We start from the raw sequence: 6,306 nt of genomic DNA on the forward strand, positions 1-6,306 counted from the left end.
CGTTTACCTTGTCGTCATGGCTAGCTCGGTCTTTATCCCTTCGTCTCCCGACTTTGAAGTTCTTCACTTCAAGCAAGGACAAGGGGAAAATTTAAAAGATGCTTGGTTTAGGATGTTAGAATCTTATCGTAGTTGTGTCGTGGAAGGAGATTTCAAGATTTTAATGCGCAATTTTTATGTTGGGTTAACCCTATCCCATAGACAACTTCTTGATTTTGCCGCAAAAGGATGTTTTATTGAAATTGATCCTAGTTTCGCTTATGAAATTATAGAAGGGATAGTAGGAGTACTTCCCCCAAAAAAGGGATCATCCTTCTCTCTTGAAGGAACTCAAATTTTAGAGAAACTTTGTGAATTGCAAAAAATTGTTGAACCACTTAAGAATATTGGTGGGAGTATCAACCACATGAATAACTTGATTGTACTTTGTAATAAGCGGTTGGATGCCTTAGATCAAAGGATCTCTGAGCATGAAGGGAAACGCAAAGAGCCTCCCGGACTTGAGCACAACTCCATTAAGAAGTTGAGTGCCAAAGATGGCACTACTTGAATCTATCCTTGCTTTTATGCGTAGCTAGGGGCGTTAAACGATAGCACTAGTTGGGAGACAACCCAATTTTCTTTATGTTTTTTGTTTTCTCTCATGTTTAGTAATAAATCTTGCATCTACCTTCTGTTTAGATGTGTTTTTATCTTTTAATTAGTGTTTGTGCCAAGTAGAACCTATAGGATAACCTATGATGATAGCTGATTTGATTCTGCTGAGAAACAGAAACTTTGCACGCACGAATATAATTTTGTTAAATCACAGGAACGTGCTTTTGCGTTGATTCTTTTTGATGCTGTTCAATAAACAAATTTTCCAGGAATTCCTATTTTGGTAGGAGTTTTAGAGTTCCAGAAGTTTGCGTTAGTTACAGATTGCTACATACTGTTCTGTTTTTGACAGATTTTGTTTTTCGTGTGTTGTTTGCTTATTTCAATGCATCTATGGCTAGTAAATTAGTTTATAAACCATAAATAAGTTGGAATACAGTAGGTTTAACACCAAAATAAATAAAGAATGAGTTCATTGCAGTACCTTATGTGGTGGTTTTGTTTTCTTTTACTAACGGAGCTTATAAGATTTCCTGTTGAGTTTTGTGTTGTGAAGTTTTCAAGTTTTGGGTAAAACTTTTATGGACTATGGAATAAAGGGTGGCAAGAGCCTAAGCTTGGGGATGCCCAAGGCACCCCAAGATATTCGAGAATAGCCAAAAGCCTAAGCTTGGGGATGCCCGGGAAGGCATCCCCTCTTTCGTCTTCATTTATTGGTAACTTTACTTGGAGCTATATTTTTAATCGCCACATGATATGTGTTTTGCTTGGAGCGTCGTGTATTATATTAGTCTTTGCCTTTTAGTTTACCACAATCATCCTTGCTGTACACACCTTTTGTGAAAAGCCTATTTGATTAGAATTTGCTAGAATACTCTATGTGCTTCACTTATATCTTTTGAGCTTGATAGTTTTTGCTCTAGTACTTCACTTATATCTTTTAGAGCACGGTGGTGTCTTAATTTTGAAGAAATTTCTAGTTTCTCATGCTTCACTTATATCTTTTTGAGTGTCTTTTAGAACAGCATGGTATTTGCTATGGTGACAAAGTTGGTCCTAGAATGATGAGCATCCAAGTTGGGTATAATAAAAACTATCATAGAAAAAGAATTGGATGCTATGTTCAATTTGATGCTTGATAATTGTTTTGAGATATAAAGGTAGTAATGTTAGGGACATGCTAGTGGGTAATTATGAAATTGAGAAATACTTTTTTTGAAGTTGGCAAGTCCCGTAGCATGCACGTATGGTAAAAGTTGTGTGACAAATTTGTTGCATGAGGTGCTCTTTTGATTGTCTTCCTTATGAGTGGCAGTCGGGGATGAGCGATGGTCTTTTCCTACCAATCTATCCCTCTTGGGGCATGCGTAGTAGTACTTTGCTTCGAGGGCTAAGTAGGCTTTTGCAATAAGTATATGATTTCTTTTTTACTAATGTGAGTCCATGGATATATGCACATTTATCTTTCCAATTTGCTAGCCTTTATTATTACCGCGCAACTTTCGCCGGTATCATAAACCCCTTATTTACCTTCCTCAAAACAACCACCATACTTACCTATTATGGCATTTTCATAGCCATTTCGAGATATATTGCCATTCAACTTTCCACCGTTCCATTTATTATGACACGTTCCATCATTGTCATATTGCTCTTTGCATGATCATGTAGTTTACATCGTATTTGTGGCAAGGCCACTTTCATAATTTTCATACATGTCGCTCTTGATTCATTGCATATCCCGATACACCGCCAGAGGCATTCATATAGAGTCATATCTTGTTCTAGCTTTGAGTTGTAATTCTTGAGTTGTAAATCCATAAAAGTGTGATGATCTTCATGTTGGGGAACGTAGTAATTTCAAAAAATTTCCTACGCACACGCAAGATCATGGTGATGATATAGCAACGAGAGGGGAGAGTGTATGTCCACGTACCCTCGTAGACCGTAAATGGAAGCGTTAGCACAACGCGGTTGATGTAGTCGTACGTCTTCACGATCGACCGATCCAAGCACTGAACGTACGGAGCCTCCGAGTTCAGCACACGTTCAGCTCGATGACGTCCCTCGAACTCCGATCCAGCCGAGTGTCGAGGGAGAGTTCCGTCAGCACGACGGCGTGGTGACGATCTTGATGTTCTACCGGCACAGGGCTTCACCTAAGCTTCGCGACGATATGACCGAGGTGGAATATGGTGGAGGGGGGCACCGCACACGGCTAAGGAACGATCCGTAGATCAACTTGTGTGTCTTTGGGGTGCCCCCCTGCCCCCGTATATAAAGGAGCAAGGGGGGAGGCCGGCCGGCTCTTGGGGCGCGACAAGGAGGGGGGAGTCCTCCTCCTACTAGGAGTAGGACTTCCCTTTCCTAGTCCAACTAGGAAGGAGGAAGGGGGAAGGAAAGAGGGGGAGAAGGAGAGGGAAAGAGGGGCCGCGCCCCCCTCCCTTAGTCCAATTCGGACTCCCCTTGGGAGGGGGCGCGCCACCTCCTGGGCTGCTGCCCTCTCTCTCCCCTCAGGCCCACTAAGGCCCAATACTTCCCCGGGGGGTTCCGGTAACCCCTCCGGCACTCCGGTTTTCTCCGAAATCACCCGGAACACTTCCCGTGTCCGAATATAGTCGTCCAATATATCGATCTTTATGTCTCGACCATTTCGAGACTCCCCGTCATGTCCGTGATCACATCCGGGACTCCGAACAAACTTCGATACATCAAAACTTATAAACTCATAATAAAACTGTCATCGAAACGTTAAGCGTGCGGACCCTACGGGTTCGAGAACTATGTAGACGACCTAAAACCATTCTCGGTCAATAACCAATAGCGGGACCTGGATGCCCATATTGGTTCCTACATATTCTACGAAGATCTTTATCGGTCAAACCGCATAACATCATACTTCGTTCCCTTTGTCATCGGTATGTTACTTGCCCGAGATTTGATCGTCGGTATCCAATACCTAGTTCAATCTCGTTACCGGCAAGTCTCTTTACTCGTTCCGTAATACGTCATCTCATAACTAACTCATTAGTTACATGCTTGCAAGGCTTAGGTGATGAGTATTACCGAGAGGGCCCAGAGATACCTCTCCGACGATCGGAGTGACAAATCCTAATCTCGAATTATGCCAACTCAACATGTACCTTCGGAAACACCTGTAGAGCACCTTTATAATCACCCAGTTACGTTGTGACGTTTGGTAACACACAAAGTGTTCTTCCGGTAAACGGGAGTTGCACAATCTCATAGTCGTAGGAACTTTGTATAAGTCATGAAGAAAGCAATAGCAGTATACTAAACGATCAAGTGCTAGGCTAACGGAATGGGTCATGTCAATCACATCATTATCCTAATGATGTGATCCCATTAATCAAATGACAACACATGTCTATGGTCAGGAAACATAACCATCTTTGATTAATGAGCTAGTCAAGTAGAGGCATACTAGTGACTATGTGTTTGTCTATGTATTCACACATGTATCATGTTTCCGGTTAATACAATTCTAGCATGAATAATAAACATTTATCATGATATGAGGAAATAAATAATAACTTTATTATTGCCTCTAGGGCATATTTCCTTCACTTCATTATTAGAGCATTGTCCTAGTGAGGAAAGGATGATGAAGGCTATGGTTCCCCCACAAGTCAGGATGAGACTTCGGACTTTACAAAAAGAAAAAAAAATGGGAAAAAAAAGAGAAGGGCCAAAAAAATGCCAAAGAAAAAAAAGAAAGAAAAAAAGAGAAAAAGAAAAAGAAAAAAAAGGAATAAAATGAGAGGAAAGAGAGAAGGGACAATGCTACTATCTCTTTTTCCACACTTGTGCTTCAAAGTAGCACCATGATCTTCATGATAGAGAGTCTCCTATGTTGTCACTTTCATATACTAAGTGGGATTTTTTTCATTATAGAACTTGACTTGTATATTCCAATGATGGGCTTCCTCAAAATTCCCTAGGTCTTCGTGAGCAAGCAAGTTGGATGCACACCCACTTAGTTTCTTTTGTTGAGCTTTCATATATTTATAGCTCTAGTGCATCCGTTGCATGGCAATCCCTACTCACTCACATTGATATCTATTAATGGGCATCTCTATATAGCCCGTTAATACGCCTAGTTGATGTGAGACTATCTTCTTCCTTTTTGTCCTCACAACCACCATATACCACCATAGTGCTATGCCCATGGCTTACGCTCATGTATTGTGTAAGAGTTAAAAAAGCCGAAGTGCGTTAAAAAGTATGAAACAATTGCTCAGCTCGTCATCGGGGTTGTGCATTATGGGAGTATTTTGTGTAATGAAAATGAAGCATGGCCTAACTATATGATTTTGTAGGGATAAGCTTTCTTTGGCTATGTTATTTTGATAGGACATGATTATTTGTTAGTATGCTTTGAAGCATTATTGTTTTTATGTTTTATAAGCTTTTATTTTGAATCATTTGGATCTGAACATTCATGCCACAATAAACAAAATTACATTGAGAATTATGCTAGGTAGCATTCCACATCAAAAATTTCTTTTTTATCATTTACCTACTCGAGGACGAGCAGGAGTTAAGGTTGGGGATGCTTGATGCGTCTCCAATGTATCTATAATATTTTATTGTTCCATGCTATTATATTACTTCTTTTGAATGTTTATGGGCTTTATTTTACACATCTATATCATTTTTGAGACTAACCTACTAACCGGAGGCCCAGCCCATATTGATGTTTTTTTGCCTATTTTAGTATTTCGAAGAAAAGGAATATCAAATGGAGTCCAAACGGAATGAAACCTTCGGGAGCGTGATTTTTGGAATGAACGTGATCCAAGGACTTGGAGTGCAAGTCAAGAAGCAGTCGAGGCTCCCATGAGATAGGAGGCCGCCCCCACCTTGTAGGGCGCGCCCCCTGTCTCATGGGCCCCTCGGGCGGCCACCGACGTACTTCTTCCTCCTATATATACCTACGTACCCCGAAAACATCCAGGGGCATCACGAAACACAATTTCCACCACCGTAACCTTCTGTATCCGCGAGATCCCATCTTGGAGCCTTCGCCGGCATTCTGCCAGAGGGGGAATCGACCATGGAGGGCTTCTACATCAATAGCCTTGCCCCTCCAATGAGTTGTGAGTAGTTTACCACAGACCTACGCGTCCATAATTATTAGCTAGATGGCTTCTTCTCTCTTTTTGGATCTCAATACAATGTTCTCCCCCTCTCTTGTGGAGATCTATTCGATGTAAACTCTTTTTGCGGTGTGTTTGTCGAGATCCGATGAATTGTGGGTTTATGATCAAGTTTATCTATGAATAATATTTGAATCTTCTCTGAATTCTTTTATGTATGATTGAGTTATCTTTGCAAGTCTCTTCGAATTATCAGTTTGGTTTGGCCTACTAGATTGATCTTTCTTGCCATGGGAGAAGTGCTTAGCTTTGGTTTCAATCTTGCGGTGTCCTTACCCAGTGACAGAAAGGGTTGCAAGGCACGTATTGTATTGTTGCCATCGAGGATAACAAGATGGGGTTTATATCATATTGCTTGAGTTTATCCCTCTACATCATGTCATCTTGCTTAATGCGTTACTCTGTTCTTATGAACTTAATACTCTAGATGCAGGCAGGAGTCGGTCGATGTGTGGAGTAATAGTAGTAGATGCAGGCAGGAGTCGGTCTACTTGTTATGGACGTGATGCCTATATACATGATCGTGCCT

Source organism: Triticum aestivum, chromosome 7B (assembly GCF_018294505.1).
Source record: "Triticum aestivum cultivar Chinese Spring chromosome 7B, IWGSC CS RefSeq v2.1, whole genome shotgun sequence".
In the NCBI taxonomy this organism is placed as follows: Eukaryota; Viridiplantae; Streptophyta; class Magnoliopsida; order Poales; family Poaceae; genus Triticum; species Triticum aestivum.